The 23,498-nt window shown below is 39.2% G+C and overlaps 1 protein-coding gene across 25 annotated transcripts in view; it reads right to left on the bottom strand.

Moving 5' to 3' along the window:
• Positions 1–23,498, bottom strand: part of PEX5L (peroxisomal biogenesis factor 5 like) — a 244,738-nt gene that overhangs the window by 136,038 nt on the left and 85,202 nt on the right. The gene's annotated exons all lie outside the window — the stretch shown is intronic.

Genomic DNA, 23,498 nt, shown 5'->3' with positions numbered 1-23,498 from the left:
TCGCTCTGTTGCTCAGGCTGGAGTGCAGTGGCACGGTCTCGGCTCACTGCAACCTCTGCCTCCTGGGTTCAAGCGATTCTCCTACCTCAGCCTCCCCAGTAGCTGGGATTACAGGCACATGCCACCATGCCTGGCTAATTGTTTGTATTTTTAGTAGAGATGGGGTCTCACCATGTTGACCAGGCTGGTCTCAAACTCCTGGTCTCAAGTGATCTGCCCACCTCGGCCCCCCAAAGTGTTGGGATTACAGCTGTGAACCACCACACCAGGCCCTTTTCTTAATTCTCATATCATATGTCTGTTTGAAGGACAAAATATGCACTGAAACTACTATAAGCTGTGATCAGAATGTTATTCAACTAATTTAAAAATCTTCATAATTCATGTAGAAAGATCAGCCTTGCCCTTAATGAAAAAGAATTCCATATTCATTTCATAGAAAATGAATTATTTAATTGGGAATTTTAATATTTTGAATATTTGCTTTAAATCTCTGTGAGTTAGTCTGTTCAAAGATCTCCAGTGAATTCTTGATTATTCCAATAAAGGGAGAACTGGCATAAATATTTATCCAGTGAGATTGGGTTCAAGTTTCTCCAAAGAACACTGGGGAAACTACCATTGGTAGAAGTGTAACAGAGTGCAGCATTTCTCAAAGTGCAGCACCTGCATCAGCAGCCTCAGCATCAGCATCACAGGGGAACTTGTTAAAAATGCACATTCTTGTAGCCCACTCTCAAACCATTAAACTAAAAACTAGAGGTGAAGCTATCAAGCTGTGTTTCAATAACCCCTTCAAGTGATTCTATACATGCTAACGTTCGAAAATCACTGGCATAAGGCTTAAGATCTTGAGTCTGAAATCACACAGATCAAAATTGAACTCCTAGCTCTCCCACTTAGTAACAGTATGACTATAGATAATTTCTTTACGTCTCTATTTTCTCACCTGTAATATGAGCACAGTAATAACTGTCTAACTTCTAAGTCTGATGTAAGAACTAGATGAAGCAATGCTTATAAAGTAAGCACAGTAAATGCTTAAAAAGTATTAGCGGTTATTTTAAATGAAGTTTTAGCCAATTTTCATCTATGCAGCTGGACTAACGGGAGTTACTGACTTTGTTTACTTGCAGGGAAAAACAGAACTAAATTTATTTCTAAGGTGAAATCATGTTTATGTCGACAGTCAATATCAAAACCTATTCAGGCATCAGAGTGAGCAATGTACTTTGAAGACTTAGAAAAACCTCAAAACTAAGATATATAATCAAGAGATATCCTTCAGCTGCCATACTGGGAACACTGGGTTAAAAAGCTGCTCTCAGGCTAGGTTTTCAGGCTTCACTATCAGGGATAGGTTTGACCTAGACCACATCTGTGACGTTTGCCTAGGACTTGAGATGAGATTTTGTTGCTTTGCCAACTCAGCTGATACCTGTCTCCTTAGAGCTCTTTATCTGAACCTTTCCTAAGACACCGATCATCTCTGCCATGTACTGTGTTATTTATGGCCATGCCATTACTCCCCCAGCTAGATGCCACCTTCTTGGGATGGGGCCCAAAGCCTCGTCATCTTCATGTCTCCCTCGCTCCTATCATCAATGTCTAGTCCCTGAGAGAGGACTGATGTTTTTGGAATGAATAAACGAGTGAAAACATGTTTTTAAACCTAAACGCAAAACTGAAATAATTTACTTCATACTCTTACCACGCTAAACACTCACTGTAAGAAGAGAGACAAGCTGTCTTTTCCAAAAGTGAAATTTGATCCTTATCATGACCTAGAAAGGCAATGGATGCAAGTGGATTTTACCTCCTAAACTGGCAAATTGCATGTGCTGTTCTTATTAAGCCCTGAGCCATTTCAGGCCAGGACCATGGAAATATACTTACCTGCATTTCTATGATCCTAATAATCTCTTAGGACCATGGAAATATACTCACCTGCAAAAAGGATGGCATTTCCTTGCCTCCTGATATCTTAAAAGTATCAAGAGAGTCAACAGAAATTAAATTAATTTTTATATTTTAGGTATACAGCAGCATGTTGCACCTAAGAGATTATTTTTTTGAGTAAATGAATTCTAAAAAAGTACTGCAAAGCACTTAACTTGGCATAGTAAGAAGAAAATAATCAAGCAAATATAATAAGATTATTTATTTATCACTTTCATATTAGATTCTAGACATTTCAGCTCTCTTTCTTACCCACGTTGGAAGGCTGAGTGCAGAATCTGAGAGGTAAGAATTAGAAAGTCCAAAAGAGGAAAGAATTTACATCAGAAGCTCATCTTCCCTTTCCCAGGGAGGCTGCTCAGAGGCCAGTGGAAGTGTCTTGCTTAAAAAGTTTCTATTGGCAGCACAGTGTGTTTTCAATAATAATTCTGGTCATTCTTTAAATTCTGCCTAATGTTATTTTTCTTAATTTAATTTTTTTGAATAGGTGTTACATTGATATCGTTAAAAAATTTAAAAAAGGCATCTAGTAGAAAATCTTCCTCACACTCGTATTCCCCATCTACCTAGCTCACCCATCCATCATGCCCTGTCCATAAATAAACACTGTGGTTAGTTTTTTTATGTGTCCTTCCAGAGTTTCTTCATGTTCATGCAAGTGAACACAGACTGTATACATATTTTTATTTTCCTACCCTTCTAATGACAAGAGGTAACATACTGTACCAATTATTGTATACTTTGCCTTTATTACTGGATACATCTTAAAGATTTTCCAATATCAGTGCATAAAAAATTTATTTTTGTTGTATCTGCATAATAATATTCAGTTATAAGAATATATGTATTTACTTTATTGATGATGATTTAGATTACTTCCTATTTTGACACTAGAATCATTGCTGTAATAAATAGTTTTGTAAATAGTGCTACATATTATCAAGGAACAGTTTTAACTCGCTATCTGTAAATTTAGGAAAATTAACGATATTAGGCAAAACAAACAAAAATGATACCAATATTCTAAAAAAGTATTAATATTTCAATTATTTGATTTAATTATTCTGTCTAATACTCTGCCCAAATCTTCTTATTCACATACTTAATATATCACAACATATAAGCACAGGTAAAATTATTAGAGAAAATGTCAGCGTCACAAGGTTTCTGATGGACCATATTGAAAATTGTTTTCTCTCTGTGGTCTACGCTGTGTGCTATTTACTCCACACATGACTTTACTCTTGATTTAAAAGCAATCTCCCCCCTCCAAATGTTTCTCCTGAGTTTTCCAATATTTCTGTTTTTGGCACTAATATTCACTCAATTGCTCAAGTCAAAAAGCCTCGCAAGTATCCCAAGTTCTCTTTTTTCCTTACCTGCAATATCCAATCCATCAGCAGAGTCAACAAATCTTGAATGCGACCACTTCTCGCTACCACCACTGCTGCTACCCTACTCTCATCTCTCACCTGGACTCCTCTTGCTGCTGGCCTGTTTCCATCTGACCCCACAGTGCTCTCCTTAACAACCAGAGGAAAAGCCAAATCAGATTACATCAGTGTCCTCGGACCAGCCAGCCAAGATCGGATCCTACTTCCTCATTCATCCTGGAGTCAGAACCCCCTCCTGCCCAGCCACACTTGCTGTTCTTGGAACTTACTAAGGCTTGTTCCCAACTCAAAGCTTTGCAGTTGCCGTCCCTTCTGCCTTCCACCAGAACTCCTCGACCACTTTTCATAGTCTGGTCTCAATTCAAGCATCACCTCCTCAGATGGGCCTCCTGATTACATCATCCAAAATAGTCCCTCCTTCGCTTTATCTTGTGCTAATTCTGTTCAAAGTCCCTCTATCCCTTTATCTTGTGCTAATTCTGTGCAAAGGACTTATCACCAACTATGGGTCTTTTTCTGTGTTTGCTGTTGTCTCTCCCACTAGAAAGAGGCTGTTCAGGAAACCCTGGGCTTTCTACACAACTGCCACATTCACAACATTTAGAGTAATGCCTGCCACATGGTAGGTGTTCAACAAATATCTGTGAAATGAATGAGTAGATACAAAATAAAATATTGTTTAACTGTGTAAACTTTCTGGATAATTTTGGAAATGGGTTCAACTCATAGAAATGGTCACCATCCAAAACGATTTTTATGATTTCTAGGTAATGCCCCATTTTAGTGTGTTTAGGAAAAAAGTAATGGTGTGGACTTACGCAGATCTGGGTCTTAGTTTTGAATATATATATCCTTGGAAATTTTAAGCAAATTGCTTAAACTCTCTGTAGGTTAGTTTTCTCAGTTACAAAATGAAAGTTTGAATTTTATGAGCTCAAATTATATTTTAATTATCTATTAATTAAACAAGTATTTATTGAGCATGTAGTATGTCCTAGGCATTTGGGATCATTGGTGAGCAAAACTGATACCATCACTGTAAGCCCACAGCTTAGTGAAGGAGTCAGGTTCCTCCAAATGGTGAAACGTGTGATAAAGAGAAGCACATGGTACAATGGAGCACAGACAGGGACCCTGACTAGGGTCTAGGCTGTCAGGGTAAAGACAGAGGCTTGTGGCTTGAAATCTGAAAGATGGTTCTGATTAACTAGGCAAAGAGGGGTTGGGAGTCCTGCCAGTGTAAGGGGAGTGGCATGTTCTAAGAAGGGAAACAGGCCAGTGTGGCTGCCGGCAGAGAGGGATAGGGAGAGGTAGGCAGGGGCTAGCCTGTGTCACTCAAAGAGTGGTATATGGACTGTGAACTGTTTGCTATCCTGTTGGGGATGAGGTGAGTATAAAAATTGGAAGTCTACATTGTAGAAATTTTTATAGCCATTTCACGAAGTAAATTTATGTTTGTTAAACTAACAATAAAATTGGGCTTGCATTTTGTGTGACTTTTTTCATTTCGTTTATTTGAAAAATTAATTGTTATTGTCTTTAGAAAATCATCAATCTGCAAGGAATTGGATATTAAAAAAACAAAACCTGCCCTTCGGCATCATTTGTGTAGCCTTGTGAGCTAAGTTAAAGATTTTGGTTTTCATATGGTGAGAAATAGTGTAAACTGTAGCAAATGCTCATGTCACTAGCACACTAGTTTGCAGTTTAAATGGGGGAAGTTTTAGCCAATAATTTTCTTTTTTATTGTAATAGTTTATTTAACCCAACATATCGAAAAATTATCATTTCAACATGTGATCATACAATATTATTAATGAAGTGTATATTTCTGGGACTAAATCTTTGAAAGTCACTCTGTATGTTAAGCTTCCCGCACATCCCAATTCAGGCAATGCATTTGAATGCACAGGTCTTGTTTCCCCACTTTTATTTATGTTAAGGTTGATCAGTGGGTCTAGGGACTATCTGCCTGTTCTTTTCATATAATTGTTTAGCATTTGCTAACACTTCTCTTTACTTCAGTAACAGTTGAGTAAAACCAGTTTGTTCACACTTATAGGAAGCCAGATTGTGAGCCTTTGGGCGGACTTTATGCTCCTGCGTCACCAGAGCCTACTTTGTTACAGAGAGAAGCTCAATAATATTTGCCGGATTAAATTACAACCATAATTCAGAATAGCCATTCTCAACATTTTCAGCCTGTGACCCAACTGGGAACACCTGTACCCACCCCTTTTGGAGGAGGTTCCAGGAGACAAAGAGCCATTTACAAATGGCTGAGGGTGGGGACTGAGACAGTGCTAGGGCCTCTTGGGAACACACACCCTTCCTTCCCAGCTCAAGCTTCGAACAGTGTGTCGAGGGGCCTTTAAAAACCATTTACATCAAGCGTTGGGTAGTGAGGGGCAGCATTTAAACAGTTGTGTATCTGAGTTACAATCTCAACTCTCCAACTGATTCTGGATTGAATTTTAAGCATTTTCCGTCATTTCCTGCAAGCAACCATCAGTTACCACTGGCAGCACAGTTCTGTGTTAGATCTAAAACTCAGTGATTCTTATAAAAACCCAGCAGTCCCTTTTGATGTGACAGAGAAAAATTGAGGGTGAAGACCTAGAGTTGGCTTATACTCATTCCGTTTTATCATATAAAGAACAAAACTACTGGAGCACAAGCCCCAGTTTTTGTGGAAGGCAATTAAATCCTAACTCTCTCCAGCAAAATCATCAAGATCCAGGCTTGAAGCCCCTCCATGCCATTACCTTTCCATACATTCTCCTTAGTCTGATGACTGAAATTTGTAAACAGCTGTCCCTGTCATTAGTGTGAGTTACTGAGAGTCCAGCTGCAATTCTATCCTTCTTTTCTAACTGTTAAGTTATATCCAAAAAGGGAAACATGTCAGCCCAGTAGGGCTCACATGATAATGACTTATCCCATCAAGTCTCAATAGTCTTCGAATGGGGAAAAGTACTGGCAAGGATTACCCCAAACAAGGGATAATCCTAAGTGACATGTTTAGAAACCCCGATTTTCTTTTTTTGTCTAAAGGATTAGCTCTAGCCTCCTCAACAGTTAAAAATCAGGTTGCTTCCCTAGCTGACAGCAGGGGGCAGCAGATCAGAGTCAATTCTGTGCAAGTTGTTTCAAGGATGGAAAATCTGCGATGGAAAAATCCTCAAAGTACTTAAATCTAAATATAGAAAACCTAAAAATTGATTCCTCATTTAAAATTTATTTGACAAAAGAGGAGAGCTAAGTATAAAGAATTTTGCATTTATTTTCAGTTCATATTCTATATTACATTTATTTTACAGTTCATATTGTATTAGGTTGCATCTTGTGAAGTTGCCATTTTTTTTTTTTTTTTTGGTAAGTCAGAAGGTGTTAAATAGTGGTAACTTCATAGGATCAAACCTTATAGTTTGGAGCAGAATTTAGATATAGAACTACTCTTTAAGTATACACAAAGAACAGGCACGTGTTTGCATTCAGCAAACGCCCCTGGTTCAGAGAGATAATGATGAGTCCTTGTGGACGTTAAGACCAGTTCTTGCCTAATGCACCTGCCCCTGCCTCTTCCTGAGATCATAGATAACCTTCAACTCCCATGACATCTTTTCTGAAACCAATCACATCTCCAGTGTCAGTCACTCTGTCCCCACCCATGTTTTTAAAAATCTGTCCCGGTGACCTGTGTAGACCTATCTTGCTCTTTCTGGTTCTCTTGTTGTTTATTAGACAGGACACAGCTGGGTTTAAAACCACAGGCTTCCACATATTCCCCTTCATTTCCCAATCCCAATTTTGAAAACAAGGTTTTTATGTCTGAGTTGCCAAGCCTGAGTGAGTTCTTGGGCTGTTCTGTAAGTATTTTTCAAAGTGTGGTTCCTGGACCAGAAGCATCAATATCACCTAGGAACTTTTTTAAAAACAAATTCTTTGGCCCTACCCAAACCTACTGAATCAGACATTCTAGATGTGGGAGTCTAGCAATATGAGCTTTGGTGATTCTGATGCATGCGGAAGTTTGAGAATAACTGCACTAGGTCATAAAACTGTGTTTCTCTTTTGACTTTTGTTTTCTGTTATCGACTACTTTGTACACCACATTGTTTTTCTGTAGACAGTGTCTAACTTCCTTTCCAGAGGCTTAACGTTCAGTTTAATCCTAGATTAGTTACTGTACTCCTGTTATATATAGAATAACTTCCAGTTGCAAAATTCTAACTTCTTGGGATGCTGATATCACCCAGTCTGGCTTCTGCAATGCTGGTCTCTGCCCACATGCTGGAATCCATGAAACTGGCCACTGGCGTCAGTACAACTGAAGTTTGTGGTGCTCCATAAATATGCTGCTTTGCCTACCCACAGGAGTCTCTTATTGATTGGCACTACCCCTGAGACTTGTCCTGTACTATGTCTGGTCTTTCTCTAACTTACTAAGACAAAATAACCAAGTCTGGGCTTTAAATATGCCTCATGCTTTCCCGGTTGTTGAAATCATATTTGAGCAGTTAAAATAATAGGAACTGTTAGGATCTGTCATTCAAAGTGGATAATTTTACTCTAAAAGAGGTCCAAATATTTGAGGCTTTTTTGAAAGGCATTTTATGCTTGCTTAAACCTTTCATCATCTTTATCTCTGTAGCAACATGGAGGTAAAGGAAAATGCCATCTCATACAAATGTAAATTTTGAGAAAGAAACGGTATTATTTAAGCACAGTTTTCTTTCAGACAATCCCTGTTTGCTTATTTGTCCATTTCTCCACTAGACATTGAGTTCCCTGAGGAAGGAAATATTTGTCTTGTTCAGCCTTGTATTTCCCGCAGTAGCCTATAAGACAGTAGATACCTAACAAATGTTTAAGAAATGAATAAATTGAAAAAGACACACACACACACACACACACCCCCACTCACATGCAGAAATAAAGGTTACATTTCTCCAACTTGTCTAGATTATTAAATGTTTTTCAAATAAAAAATGGATTCTTTGCATTTGACCAAGATTTAAGCTGAGTGTCTATTGTTGTGTTCAAGATAGTGGGCTAGAGTTCAATTGGTGGCAGGATTGGGACCTCTGTCAATTACGGACCTGGCAAAACTACTGTCCTGAGAATGCAGATCATCATCACATCTCAGGTGGAAAAGGCCTCAGAGGACATCTATTCAATCCCTTCCATTTTTTTTGGAGGAGGAAACTGAAGACCACAGAGGTGAAGTCCATTTCACAAGGTCACTGAGTTGGTTAGGGGCAAACTTGGAACAGAGAGCCCAGGATTCCTGACTTTTAATCTCTTCACAGTCGGCTTTTGAAATAGCTTTTGGCAATTATTTATAATGATAGAACCACATTGGAAAGTTTGACTTCTTCCCAAATACTTTTTTCAAGATTTTAAATATCTTAGAAAAATGACAAGATGCCTGAAGCCGTATGTTCTGATGTATTTAAATTATTCTTATCTGTTTCATTTAAGAGAAACTTGCTATAATTTTTTTTCTAAAGAGGTTCAAAGATGCAACATTTCCAAGCTTATAAATGAAAAATTCATTAGATATAGAACAGCCCAATTAACTCCAGTGTTAACCACAGGGTTCCTGAGATGATCAGTTAAGTTCACACGTATCTAAACTCAATTTTCTTTAACTTCATTTATAATGAAAGAAATAGAAATAAAAACGAGACAGCATTTTTTGTCTATCAGATTGGCAAAGATTAAAAAGTTTGACAGTGTTTTTGGAGGGCAGTTTGCTGATGGAACCAAACTTCTAAATGCATATGGCCTTCTATCACTAATTTCACTGCTAGTTATTTCTATTAGTGATAAAATTAGAAATGTGCAAAGATTTCCATGTACAAGGATATGTTTATCCTAATCTTATTTAGAGTCATAAAAACTAGAAGCAACATACTTGTCTATAAATACGTAACATATCGTATACATTATGATAACCCAGTAAACAAAAATTATGCAGCTATTTAAAAAGACAAATTATATTTATATTTATGGAGACTGGAAGATCTCCAGGACATGGAAAGCAGGGGAAAAATAGGGTTCAAAACCTCAGGTATAGTATAGTCCTTTTCATATAAAGTTTGTGTGTGTGTGTCTGTGTGTGTGTGTGTGTGTGTGTGTGTGATTATAAAGAGACATATGCAAGAATGCCTTTCAAAATATTGACAGCAATTACCTAGGATGAATTTGAGCTGCTTTTTATTTTGCTGTTTACATTTGCTTGAGTTTCATATATGAGCAAGGATAAGCTTTAAAATTAGACCAAAAAAACCCTAAACAAAATAACCCTACCTCCCCACAAAAGATCTATCTTCATGTTTTAAACAAAATAAAGGTAAATAATGTTTTGGTATTGCCAAATTCTGCTTTATGATATTCTAAGGAATGAGTATCAGGCAAATGCATTTAAGACATTTCAAAAGCATGAGAGAGAGGATTTCAAATATTATTAGATTTGATTCTTAATTTAAAATTGGAAAAATAAAAGTTAATTTAAGTTCTATTCATGTTCTTAACTTTTTAAAAGATACCTTTGATAAAGTAATTCATGACCCCAGACTTTAAAAAGTTAATTATTCAAATTGACAAAAATTGCATATATTTATCATATAAAATATGATGTTCTAAAATATGCATGCATTGTGGAATAGCTTCATTAAGCTAGTTAACACATGCATTACCTCATATATTAGCATTTTTGTGGTTAGAATACTTAAAAATCTACTCTCTTAGAGATTTTTGAGAATACAATACATTGTTGCAACTATAGTCCTCATGGTGTACAATAGATCTCTTGATCTCCTGAATAACTGAAATTTTGTATCCTCTGACCAACATATCCCCAACTCCTCCCTGCCCCCACCCCCAGCCTCTGGTAACCACCATCCTGCTCTCTGCTTCTATGAGTTCAACTTTTTTAGAATCCACATATAAGTGAGATCACATAGTATTTGCCTTTCTGCACCTGGCCTATTTCAGTTAACATAATGAATGACCCCTGACTTTGATCCACATATATCTTGAATTGTTTTTAGCACTGATGGCTGTTCTGGACCATGTGTGTTTGTCCTGCCCATGTACCCAAGTGACTCTTGTTACCAGGAAATCGACAGCCAGTCATGGAAATGATTATGGCCACCTGCTGCGTAAGTGCTATGTGCACATGTGCTTTCTGTGCCAAAGCTATCACCCACAGCACCAGCTCATGCTGCTAATGCTGGTATTTTCTGGGGACGCTTGTCCTAGGGGAAGTGACTGGAGATAATGGAGCAATATACAATTCTCTTTTTTTTGAGAAAACTAATTTCAATACCAGTGAAATTTCTATCTCTAAACAGCAAGCACTTTAACTGAGTTTTAAAAATTCTAAAAGAAATTGGAAACTAGTCTGAAAATTGGAACTAGAAACATTGATGAAACACAAGGAACTAGAAACACTGATGAAATACAAATGGAATTTTAACCATTCTGTGTAGTTACATCAAAAGTCTTTCCTCTTCATCCTCCTCCTGTTTCAAGGTTCAGCAAGAAGGCCAGTGTTTTTGGTGACAAGTGAGCAATGGGGAGAGAAGCAGGAGCTCCATTAACATTTGTTGAATGAATGAGGTTTCACTTTAAATTAAAATTTTGCAAGCACCAGGCTCACCTGAAGAGCCTCACCCTCAGAGATTCTGATTCAGTAGGCCTTTGCAGAGTCCCCAAATTTGCTTCTAGGTAGTGCTGATCTGCTGGTCTTAGGACTATCTTGAGTAGCACTGCTTTAGATTGCAGTCTGTTCCCTATGTTTGAATTTTGACCCACTCTGACATGCCCGATGGCAGGAGAACACTTCTCTAGCTGGGAAGGTTGTTCCAGGACTCAGAAAGGCCCAATGGGACACAAAGGAAGAAAGGGATATCCTCTCTGACAAGCCAGGCAGATCTGCCGAATTTGGCGTGGCGGTTGATGAGCAGAGCAAATGCTCTGGCCAGCTTGCTGTTACATCCAACCTGCACCAACTCTATCCAGATCAAGCAGGTTGGCATACAATTCATGCATATGAATAGCTGCTACTCTGGAGGATATCTTATATGTATTTTCGTAGAGTAAAATTTGCATTTACATATAGCACATTTCTGCACAAGTGGATATGGCAAGATCTATGTATATATATGGAAGGAAGATTGGAAAGATTGTGTGTACTGAACCAGGGATTAAGCTAAATGTCTGTTGAGTAAACCAGGCTATTTAGGGAAAAGAAATGGTAGTGAGAACTAGCATTTATGAAGCCTCTGTTATGTACCATGCACTAAGAACCTTCATGCACATTGTCTCAATCCTTAGCACAAGTGACATGATAAGGTGGACACTGTGAACCTTATTTTGTGGATGAGGTCTCTGAGTCTCAGAGGTTAAACAACTTGCCTAGTAAAAAATGAAATTACTGAATGGCAAACCTGGAAGTTGAATTCAGTTACTGTTTTCAAAGTCTATACTCTCTCCACTTTATTTCCATTGATGCAACATGAAGCAAATAAGCATTATCTAACCAGAAAATATTAGTATGAATCTAATATCAATTTGTATTCCCTATGCCATTTATTACTCTCCTTGTTCGGGTTTTTGCTGAACACACAAAAGGGCTCAATACTAATACTCTAATTGTTTGGAAACTATCATCTCAAAAATATTGATTTCCTTATGTGGCAGCATTTGATTGAATTAATGTATTTTAAAAAGCATTTTCTTTTTACTAGCTCCATATCATAAATTAGAGATATGTGTTTATGTGCCTCCCTGTTATAAATGTTCAGATGTCAATATTAAAGCATTTTGGATAGCAAAGGACCTGATTTTGGCAGAAATAACTTGGCCATGAATAAACCCAGAAGTGAAACCAAGCTTACAAAGGCTTGTATGATCTTTTTATTATATGAGAATTAAAAAAAAAAAAGTTGCATGCAGAGTAGTGGCAAAGGGGCAGAGGGGCAGACTTACTTGAGTCCTAACTTACAGCATGAAACATGCTACTGTAGTCACAAAAATGATACTTTTGAATAATTTATAATAACATGGGAAAATGATACTGTGTAATGCCATGTAAAAAAGTTTCAGAATTAAAGTGTCCATGCAGTGTGACTTCAATGAAAGAAACCATATATACATAGAAAAAAAGATTTGTAGGAGCTACAACAAAATAGTAGAAATGATCGTATTGTGGGATGTGCTCATGGGTGTTTTTTGCTTTCTTTTCAAAACTTGTAAGTATTTTCCCGCTGCTTATTTTCTACCATGGGTATATTTCTGTTGTTTATTTTCTACCATGAGCATCTGGGCCACTGGGGCCTCCACCCCATGTGGGATGTGCTTATGGGTTATTTTCACTTTCTTTTCAAAACTTGTATTTTTCTGCTGTTTATTTTCTACCATGAGCGTATATCACTTTAATAATGAGAAATACATCTTTTTAAAGTTAATCTAGTAATTCTTCTCCTATCTATAAAAGTTTGCAGGTAGTCACAATTATTTTGGTAGTTGCATGGTTTGAGTGTCCCTACTAAAACTCACGTTGGAACCTTAATTCCCAGGGCAGCAATGTCGCAGGTGGAATTTTTAAGAGGAGGAGCCTGATGGGAGGCATCTGGACCATGGGGCCTCCATCATCATGGGGAGCTTGATGCTATTCTTGTGATAGTGAGTTCTCACACGTGGGACTAGATTAGTTAGTGTGAGAGTGGGTTGCTATAAAGTGAAGTTCCTCCTCATTTTGGCTCTTTTTTTTTGGCATATCCACTTTCCCTTCTGCTTCTCTGCCAGCTGCATGAGGCCCTCACCAGAAGCTGAGCAGATGCCAGCACCACGTTTCTTGGACTTCCCAGCCACCAGAGTTGTAAGCCAAATAACTCTCTTTTCTTTATAAATTATCCAGTCTCAGGTATCTTGTTATAGCAACACAAAACGAATCAAGACAGTAGCTGTCACGGCAGTACACTGTATGTTGTATATGTGTTTCTGTCTGTATAGGTAAGAAGGAGATGGGGATAGGGTAGTGAGAGTGGTGGAGTTGAGCCAAATGATTCCTTATTGATGATATTTTTCTTCTGTCATTATTTTCAAGGGTTCTGGAATCAGATTAATATGCTGGCAATGTACTTTATTTTTCAAGATGCAATATACTAATATATGTCAGATGGGATTCATCTATGTACTTGAACATGCGGAAGAGGAAGGAATATAAGAAGTTTCTACATATGTAAGAGAAAACCTATCTCTTGGATTCTTAGAAAATAAAGTGAGTTAATAAACCCAGTAAAATAGTGCCTGGCATTTAGGAAATGTTAGCTATTATTATTTCATCAAAAGGAGCTGCTTTTAATTTTAAACTTAAGCTCTGGGTCTCATGATTTTCTCCTTTCATTACTTCTGAGTAACTTAATTCTGCTCTGTTAACTTTCCAGATAAACCTTCAATTTTCAAAGGAAACTTAGTTCTGAAAAAACGAGGCTTTTGTAGAAGGGCTGGACACAATTATGTGTAGGTACCCTAGAGAGAAAGGACAGGGTACTGTGTACCTCTCCAAGAGCCTAGTCATCCCTAGAGAGAAGGGACAGGATGCCATGTACCTCTCCAAGAGCCTAGTCACCAAGGAGAAGAGTCAAGCAGAGCAAGGATTTATGGGGTTCTTGAGTCACCAGCCTTTCTCTGTTGCGCTCTCTTTAGCATCACCTTGAAGAGCTTAACCCTTGCTCCATGGCTATCAACTCTATCTTCAGCTCTGAGATTTAGGCTGAGATTTCTGAAAAGAAAAGCAAGCAGAATACACTTGACAGATTACATGACAGCATGAGTAACCTTTGCTACTCATTTATATTCTAGGTGTATAAAACTATTACTAAACTGAGTGAGGCTGGTGAATTATCTTGTACGAAAATGGAATCAATGGGATATTAGAGTAGCATAATCAGTTAACACATTTATTGTGTCATATATATATGTATTGACTGATATATATATGTGTATATATATGTGTGTGTATATATATATACACACACACAAGGTGCTAAAAGAAATAAGATTAAATGTATATAATTAGAGCCTACCCTTAAGGAGCTTCAAGCCATCTTGTGTGATGGACTTTACCATGTTACAGAAGTAAAAAGTTCATATTGTTTTATATTTAGGGAAATGCAGATGAAATCCAAACAAATTGTACAGTCTAGTTAATAGTAAGTACCAAAGGACCAAGGTTGGTTCATTGGTTGTAACAAATGTACCACAGTAATGTAAGATGTTAACAGTAGGAGAGAATGCATGCGGGGTACATGGGAACTCTGTGTATTATCTTTGTACTTTTCTGTAAATCTAAAACTACTCCAAAAAAGAAAAAAAAGTTAATGAAAAAAATAGCCTCTGTGAAGCACTGGACATTTTTGCCTGCAAGCACACTTACCATCTTTCAGCTCTGGCCTCCTTTCATGTAACCATAATAATATAATGACCAATCATCTTTATTTTATTTCTCCAGGAAAGACTAGTGTGTTCCCTAGCTCCAACTGCACAGAACCTAGGCTTTGGGGTTGCCTTTGCAGTGGATATAGGACATATGTAGCCTGATGAGGTAGAAATCAGGTCAGCTCTTTGGCTTGGGGAAAGCAGAATGTCCTAATTTTTCCTGAGTATCTGCTTGTAAGGATTTGGTAACTCTGGAACCTTAGTTCAAGATTTTGGTATTATTTGTTAGGACTACCCAATATTAAACAGGTTTTGTGCAAATGGGACAGAAAAGAGGCAGAGAAATGTTTCTCCTGTGTGAAATGATAATGCTTTCTCCTCTCTGGGCTTCAGTTTCCTCATCTGGAAACTGGGGATCCACCAGTTCTAGCATTGCTTGGTAGCACCACCTCTACCATCTCCACCTCTACTTCCAGCACTTCCATCAACGCCACCACCTCCTTCGTCTCTACCTCCACCACCACCGTCACCACCTCCAACATCACTCTCACCAACACCATATAATTATGGAACCAGAAGCCATACTAAATATTATAAAAATGGATTCTGATGAGGTAAACATCTTAAAGGTAAACTCTGCAGAGGTGAACATACAAAATGAGGCACACCCTCTCAAATGGAGATTCAGAGAGATAAAATTGCTCATGTCATCTAGGCAAGAAATTCTTCTTTTCACCTATTAAAATGTGGGCTGGCTGATAACCCTTTTTCCCACTAGGTTCAATGGAGTTGAGATGCTAATGAAGGCACCCTGTCCATTACTAACTTATATAGATGAGAAGTTAGAAGGCATTTAATCTGTTAATCTCTTCAAAATTGTGCATCTGCACAAAAGGCCTTGAAATCCGGTTACTCTGGAGACTTAACAAGAGCTGTCGAGTATAATTAGATCAGCATGATGAATACAAACCTCTAAACTATCATTTAACACTTTGGTGGGCAAGGGAAATAGCGTGTTTAATAAAACTGTCTGCATCCATCCATTGGGGTTGGCATTATAAGGTTCATTAACATATCTACACAAAATAAGAGTTTACAGGAAAAATATCACAGAGCGACACAATGAAAAAGATAACTATTTTAAGTGAGGCAAAGGAACTCTCAACATAGACGTGCCTCAAGGAGGGGATGTGAATGTTGGCTAAAACCTGTAAATTCCTTTCTTAAAGTGTTCCAAATGTATGGATGACAATGCTTCATTTTGGAAACTGACTTTGGGCCATGCTGCATTTTTCAAATGCTTTAAGACCTGCAGCTGCTGCTTCCTGCAGGGCGTGAGACTAGTGCTGGATTGTCTTAAGCCATTAGACCCCAGTCTTAAATCTCTTCCGGAGTTCAGTGCACTGTCACTTATTGCATTAGAGGTTAAGTTCTGAGGCAGCAATTGTCAGAGGTATTTTCGTCACAAAGACAATAAAACATGAGTCCTGAAAGGATGACCTGGTCTAGTAAATGGCTCAGGGGCTGGGAAAAGACTGCATCGTGCTGCTGCAACTCTGCCTCACAAATTTATGCCATTTGAGTTCCTTTGGGAAATTCACTGCACCTAAAAACTACACTTCAGTATCCTTGTCCTGAAAATTAGACTTTCTACATGGTCTTCATTTTTGATTGAGTAAGCATCCTTTGAAATGAAGATGCTTACTGAAGAAAACAGGTGTGATCAGCTCTGAGAAACAGGATTGATACCTCTTATAAGAAAGTGTTGGTAGAGTCTTCTCAAAATTCTTAGTCCAGTGGCTCTCAAAGTATGGTTCCTAGACCAGAAGCACCCATATACCTCGATAACTTGTCAGAAGTGCAATTTCTCTACTGAATCTAAAACTCTAGGGGGTGGGCTCTGTAATTTGTATTGATGGATATTCGTGAAGCCTTAAACTAAAGCAAGATGTTCAGAGGGTTCAGAAGAGAGGAAATAAAATAGTTAGGTCTTGGGTATTAAAGCTTCAAAGGAAGTCTGAAGCAAGTGGAAACTGGGCTTTAGGGGTAATGTATGTGTCAACGACAGATACATAGACTTGTGGGCCCGGAGGAGAACTTAGAACATACAGCCCAGTTAGGCCCCTCATTTACAAAGGGGCAAAGTCAAATGATTTGGCAATTCATATTCCTAGACTTCTTCATTACCTAGAGCCAAGTGTCTCAATTAGCATGTTTATAAGCCATAAAGAGGTTACAGCTGTGCACTCAGGCCCCCACTGAGTGAGCAGACAGGTGTGAGTAGCCAGGACCCTTGGTGAGTACACTGAGAAGAGCAGTTCTGGTGGTGTACGTCACGCAGAGTTGGACGACATGAACCCAGAGGAAGGCCAGAGAAAAAATGAGTTGGTATCATTTTGATCGACTTATGGTCCTATAAATGAAGGTGGATAAAAAATAAAAGGAAAGTTACATGATGACAGCCGAATAGTTCTCCATGAGCACATCCTAGAAATGCTGAAGCGGGGGTTCCTCAGCATTACATGAGGTGCAAAATTTTAATTTTTTTTTTTACCAGAATTTCAGGAAGAAGGATGAACTATGTGCTGGTTCTTGTTGGGTCCTAGTCAGTGCAGGTGACCTGACCGTGCTTCCTAGGGACTGTGTGCAGAGGGAACAGGCAGACACAAGGAGCCTGGACTTTACAGACAGAGAAGTGTGCATGGCAGCATGGCATGGATGAGGAACGGGTGGATGAGAATGCATCTTGGAGGAGAGGAATGGGGAAAGAGAAAGAAAGAGAGGGAGAAGTGGGAAGAGAGAGAGAAAGCTGGGAAGAGAAAGAAAGGTGGTGAGAGAGTGAGAAGAGGGAGCAGTTACTGTGTGTGGTGGGGCAGAAGTTTAATGAGATGGAAAGAGACCTACAGAAGGCTTTTGAGAGACTTTCTGCATGAAGTGTTATGGGATCCCCTTAGTTGCCACTGTCAGGAAACTTCATTAATGGTCTACAGTTTCTTCAAAGCTTATGCCATCTGGCTACTATTTCTTTGAAATGGTACTGCATGAAGACAGAACCATGTGGGCTCCAGTTATATACTGGATATAGAATACTCTATATAGTATTAATTTCCCTCTAAAGGAACAGCAACCCATGCTCCACTTTTGCTCTGCCCGTATATTTAGAGCAAGATGTAACTCCTTAAGAACAACATGGATCCAATCCTCAGAGACCTAATTTAGGGAAATGTCTCCTTCATTTATTGAAGCTTAAATAACCCAATACATTGGTACAATAGTGTGAACTTGCTATTTTAGTCCAAAATAATGATCTTCTAGCACAAAAAGAGAAACAAGTGACCTTTTACAACATTGAGAGGTTTTAAAAATGTAAGAAATAGGAGGGGAAGAGTCTTGAGCAACCTTCCCTTTTTCCCCAAATCATTTAGTGAGTGCTTAACATGTGCCAGGCATTATGGTAGGCCGGAGGTAGAAAAGATGAATAAGGTATAATCAGTGGTCTTTTACTTTCAAGAAGATTGAAATGTAACAGTAGTGGCAGACAGAGTGGATAAAATACAGTGCAAATAACAGCAAGTGATAGAAGTATGCGAAGGATGGGGCACAAGATTAGAGTCATTTATTGTGTGCCAAGCTCTATTGTAAACATTTTAAAATGTGTTTATTTTATTGTGTTAAAATATACATAACATACATTTACCATTTTGCCTATTTAAACATGTGCAGTTCATCAGCATTTGTATGTTCGCATTGTTGTGTGATCATCTCCACACCTTTCCCCCAACTGGAATTCTGCAGCCATTAAACAAGAAATCTTGCCCTTCCCCTCAGCTCAAAATTCTCTACGAAGCACTTCATATATATGGAACCATACAGTATTTGTCCTTTTGTGTCTGCCTTATTTCATTTACCATGATGTTATAGTAAGCATTCAACATTTGGTACTTCATGTAATTCTCAAAATAACTCTATCAGGTTGGTGGCATTTCCCCCATTTCACAGATGAAGGGACTGAGAATCAGAGAAGGTATTTGTTCAAAAGTCACAGTCAATAAATAGCACAGTGTGAATTTGAACGCCAGTATGTGCGATGCCAAAATCCAAGCTCCTAACCACAACACTGATTAACCTGGTAGAAAAGAGTGAGTAGAAAACTTTCCAATACAGCTCCTACTAGTTATAAGAATAGAGAATTTCTCACTTTGAAAATGAGATTTGGCCGGGCCCAGTGGCTCATGCTTGTAATCGCAGCACTTTGGGAAGTGGAGGCAGGCGGATCATGAGGTCAGGAGTTCGAGACCAGCCAGACCAACATAGTGAAAACCCGTCTCTACTAAAACTACAAAAATTAGCTGGGCGTGGTGGCGGGCACCTGTAATCCCAGCTACTTGGGAGGCTGAGGCAGGAGAATCGCTTGAACCCGGGAGGTGAAGGTTGCAGTGAGCTGAGATCCCGCTACTGCACTCCAGCCTGGGCAACAGAGGAAGACTCCTCAAAAGAAAAGAAAAGGAAAGAAAAGGAAAGAAAAGAAAGAAAATGAGATTATTTATCAGCTATTTCAAAGAAAAGGTTGGAAGAAGAGGATCTGGATCTAAGGTTGACTCTGCTTTTTACCACTGGAGGAAAAGCTGTTTCCCTCTGTATGTACTTCTAGTCTACTGAACCCTCTCAGAAACTGGCCTCTGGACTGACATTAATTGTGACAGCACTTTTTGTATCCGCTCCCAAGAAGCCTGGGCCTCATTTCTCCTCTGAGGGCTCTTTTTCGTGGCTGCTATTTCTGATGCTTTGATTGTTTTGGAGCACTTTGCACCTGGAGCCTGAGGAGGACCACTCCGAACCCGACGCCCCTCGCCCCTCTCGCGGCTGTTCTGGAGTGGGATGTGTCCGCACTTGCCAGAGCAATGACAACACTGCGGGACCGCGGAGGCGGCTGGGCGGGGCTAGAGTCTGCGACCGCGCCCGCTGCGCGCATGCCCAAGGCCCCAGCGCTTCTGCGGGGCTGTGGCACCGGTAGGCACTCGGAGGCACGGAATCTCCTGTCTCTTGAATTCTTTGGTCCTCACCTGCCTCCCACTGCACCCGGATTCCCTCTCTCGACACAGGCGCAAGAGACAGATGGTTTCTTCCCACGATTCTCCTTTCACTGGGACGCATACATTGAAGACAGTGGACAGGGAGAGAGCTCATCTGTCAACTGAGTCTCCCGGCTGCCCCACCCTGCTCCAGCCCTTCAAGGCCAGCTGCCTCTTGACGGGAACAGGGAGATAGCATGTGTGGTGACCTGAGCTAGAACAACCAAAGGACGCAGCTTTCAGATGGATCTTTTCTTTCTCTCTCCACTTTGTCCTTTTAGGTTACGTATAGTAGACATAATGAAAAGGCCGTATTATTTTGGCATCAGGAGGCCTGCGTTCCAATTCTAGCTCTGCTACTTATGAGCTGTGTGTCCTCCAGCAATGCAGTAATGTCCTCTGAACCTCAGTTTCCTTATCTGTAAAATGGGGATAGTAACAATACTGACATCCAGGGTCGTTGTGTGACAATCAAATTAAGTAATATATACCAAAACACTTGCAAAAGTAATGAACTATATGAGAGTTGATGATTATTGTTGTTATTATTATTATTTCTATAGTTACTTTTAGAATCCTGCTTACCTTCCTATTTATGGTAGATGAAGATTACTCTGGATGTCAAGCAAGCATCTCTATACTAGGTTAGCGCCATCATCAGCATTTGCACTGTATGAACACTACGCCCTCTATGGCCAGCAGCCACCTTGGCAGTGGGGAAACAAATCATTCCATCTCTTAGAACAGAGATTCTTATTCCTTGCATAAGTGAGTGAATTGCTCATTTGTTGTACAATGAATCACATCTACTTCTTCATTTCCTAAAATGAAATCATCTAATGAATTGGATGAATAAAGAGGAAAACTGGCTTTTAATTCATTTATCCAAAGTATTTAAATGTGTAATAATTAGCCGGCAGTAAATTATTGTGAGAACAGAAACTCATGTCCAATTAGTCAAATCCTTTCCTGCAGTATTTAGGTATGGAAATTCAGTTTCTGTTCACTGGAAGCTAGCTTTCTGGGAAGCTGAATGTGGTCTGCATTCTGTGTGCAAAGTTTTTTATTACCACGTGGAGAATCACAATAAGACAGCAGAGGCGGTGAGCTCTAAGCACGTGACATCCGTGGCCCACTGCTGTCATTATATATGAGAGAGAAAAACAAGGCTTGAATTCTTAGATGCTTAAGTCAGACAAAGGTCTCTTGAAAGACTCAGTAACAATTCTCAACACAATGCTTAATTCTACCGATTGTGCTCCATCTCCTTTTTCCTTTCCACATCAGCTATTCAAATTCCCTGGGTAAAGCAGAAGGAAGCAGGACCAGATAAGGCTTCCTGGTAAAACTGGGTAACACAAATATTGAGGACAAGTAATGCTTACTCTCAATGGGATTCTGTCAACAAACTTGCCAGAAGAATATGTCCTCCCCAAAAAATAATAACTGAAAAAGTTTATAAACTTATATTCCACTCAAATTATAATTTGAACAATTTATGAATTCAAAGCTACTTTTAAATATAGAAACAGGTCATCATGATGTCTGGGTATTTTCATCAGGAGCCATTACAAATTTTAGAGAATGGAGGGAATATATCAGAAACTTTAGAAATTTGTGTCCACAAATGTCTCTGTTGGAAGAGCAACTATTAACTCAGGTGATAGCAGACTGCTACTTTCAGAGATGCAGAAAAGCTGGGAGGTTTGCACTCAATCCAGCCTCCTACAAAGAGACTTTTGCTCAACAAAAGTCAGTAGACACTATGGTCCCCACTAGAAAGGCTCAGGTAGTCTGGGGACTTGAGTTCAAACCCAGTCTTGGACACTCAAGCAGTTTCCTTAACCTCTCAGTCTTATAGTTCACCATTTAGGGCAATGGGGATAAAAATGGCTACCTCACAAGACTGTTATGAGGAATAAACGAAATGTCTGGAAAGGTCTAACATGGCCTGGCAGAGACTAGGAGCATAATAAATGTCAGTTTCCCATTTCCATCACTTCCTCTTCCTCCAGTTCACTAAATGTCTTTTTTAAAAAACAGAATTACATTCTTTTAAATGATCTTATCACACGTTACTGCTATACTGAGTTTATAAACCAATTCTGGTAAATCTTGTACGATTCCAATTTATGCCCATTTTAAGGCCCTTTTCAACAGTTTTCAATTGGTGTTCAAGGAAGGATTGCAAACATTTGTTGAGCACCTACAGTACATTGAAGGGTGTCCCCATGACAATTTGCAAGCTCTCTCTACACATACAGAAATAGAAATCACTGAAATGAAGTGAAATGCAAGATTACAAAACTAGTAAGCAGGTAGAATCAGGATGTTCACTCAGGTCTCTTAACATCTCCCTCTGTGTCCGCTTCACAAGGCAAGGTTGCCTGTCAATATGTTTATTTCTTGATATCAGGTTGTCATGCTGATTTTAAAGTTACATTTGAAACGAGAAAAGCTGTGCAATGCTTGCACTCAGAACTTCTGTTTTATAGTCTTCTTTGGACATAACAGAGTGAAAATTGAAGCCAATTTGCAATTGATTCCCTTGTTATTTAATCACATGGAGCCAAGTTTACTGTGGTCTTCATATCACATCTCTAGCAACCAGAAGAAGCTGGCAGAATGGGGATTCACAGCTTGCTCTTTCTTGCAGTGGTTGGGACAGGGTGAAATTGCCTAAATTTTAAGTACCAGGACACCAGACCTGGGACAGATTTCCTGAGTGATGACTCAGGTTTCTGAGCTGGTGTCCCTACCGAAGGAGGATATTTGGAACAGTCATTGAGAGCACATTTACTTCCTGGCTAAGATCCTTTCCCTGTCACTTAATACTGTGTGCCCTTACATAACTTTCTAAATCTCTCTAAGTCTGAATTTCCTCATCTCTTAACTCGGGTTAATGGCATCTATCACTTGAGGTCATGATAAGGGCTAAAGACATAGTTAAAGACTTGTTAGCATGATGCCAGGCTATCTAATAAGACTGCAGTCTCCATGGGAGGTTTTGTATCTGAACAGTTCCCACGGAGGCTAGTACAGGGCATGGCACAAGCTAAGAGATCAATAAATATTTAACAGAATTGTACCTTCCATCCATGAGAAGATACTTTTCCTTGGGAGTGCTACAGAGGTTTATTCAGCTCTGTCCTCTTGGCATGGAGCTTTCTGCTTCATGGCAGCCAGTTCCTTTGCTGGACAGCTCTGATAGGAAAGTCTATGAAACATATCAGATCAAAATTCACCTCCTTTTACTTCTATCCACTAGTCTCAGTTCTTCCACTCGAGTCACGCAGTATATTTGATGCCCCTTCTCTGTGGTTGCAGAGGGAAATGACATGAATGTTATTTTGCAAAGTTGGAAAAAGAAAGGGTAAAAGCTAGTGACTTGCAAGCCAAATTCAGTGTACAGATAGATGTGTTGATCTGCAGTACTGAATTTTTTTTTTTTATCTGAATGTTCTAGGGGAATTCATTCTTTATTTACCTCTCCTCATGGCTCTATACTTGGCCAGCTTCACTCTGCTATGTGACCACCTCTACCATCCCCCAGCCTCACCCAAGGGCTCTGATTTTGTAATCCACAGTGAGTGGAAAGAGTTTTGAAACCAGAATAATC

Source organism: Papio anubis, chromosome 2, assembly GCF_008728515.1.
Source record: "Papio anubis isolate 15944 chromosome 2, Panubis1.0, whole genome shotgun sequence".
Taxonomy (NCBI): Eukaryota; Metazoa; Chordata; class Mammalia; order Primates; family Cercopithecidae; genus Papio; species Papio anubis.
Note: the sequence above shows the minus strand (reverse complement) of the source record. Positions and strands in the feature narration are given on the sequence as shown.